A 1095-nucleotide genomic window follows, 5' to 3' on the forward strand; every position below is an offset into this window, starting at 1 on the left:
CCATATGACCAGCAATTCCACTCCTAGGTATATAACCAAAAGAAAGGAAAACACATGTCCATACAAAAACTTAAACATGAAAGTTGATAGTAGCATTATTAATGAGAGTCAAAAAGTAGAAATAACCCAAATGTCCATCAACGGTTGAATGGATAAACAAAATGTGGTATAGCCATACAACGGAATATTATTTGGCCATAAAAAAAGGAATGAAGTATCAACACATGCTACAATAAGAATGAAACTTGAAAATATTAGGCATCTACGGCCATGCCACCCTGAACACGCCGGATCTCGTCTGATCTCGGAAGCTAAGCAGGGTCGGGCCTAGTTAGTACTTGGATGGGAGACCACCTAGGAATACCAGGTGCTGTAGGCTTTAAATAAATAAATAAATAAAATACAATAAAAAAGAAAATATTAGGTAAGGTGAAAGAAGTCAGACACAAAAAGTCACATATTATATGAATCCATGAGATTCCTTTTGGGGGTAATGAAATGTCTGATATTAGTGATTATAGTTGTACAATTTTGTGAATATACTAAAAGCTACTGAATAGTATAATTTAAAAGAGTGACTTTAGGGTATGTGAATTATAGCTAAAAAATCATTAATAAAAATAAATAGGAAATCTTTCTTGGGGAAATATCTAGGATTTCACAGGATTTCATTGTAAAGAAATCCTAGATATTTCATCATAGTAAATATAATATGACAACATGAATCAGACTAACAGAATTGCAAGAAGCATATACCAAGAATATGTGTCCAGATCAACCTGTGGCTTTCTGATAAATACATTACCAAGATTTAGCAAAAACAAAGCACATATTCCTACACTCTGCATGTCTGCGCCAGGCACATATCAGTCATCAAACACAATCCCCTCTGCCATCGAGCTGGAAATGGTCACAGATCTTTTCTCAATACAGTTTTCTATGTACTCATTACCATTTATCATAACAATTTGTTGAAGGTTATAAATTGATAAATTGCTGATGGTTAGACCTAAAGGTACTAATTTTATACACATTTCTTTTTTCCTTTGTTTTTCACTCTAATTCCCATCTGGCTCATATCCCATTCCTTTCTTA

The 1095-nt window shown here is 33.6% G+C and overlaps 1 non-coding gene across 1 annotated transcript; it reads left to right on the forward strand.

Annotated features, from left to right (window-relative positions):
• Window positions 1–260: 260 nt before the first annotated feature.
• Window positions 261–379, forward strand: LOC111737573. The gene has a single exon (XR_002779477.1). It is a non-coding gene; the product is annotated as a 5S ribosomal RNA (ribosomal RNA).
• Window positions 380–1095: the final 716 nt, after the last annotated feature.

Source organism: Pteropus vampyrus, unplaced genomic scaffold (genome assembly GCF_000151845.1).
Source record: "Pteropus vampyrus isolate Shadow unplaced genomic scaffold, Pvam_2.0 Scaffold28, whole genome shotgun sequence".
NCBI classification, from domain to species: Eukaryota; Metazoa; Chordata; class Mammalia; order Chiroptera; family Pteropodidae; genus Pteropus; species Pteropus vampyrus.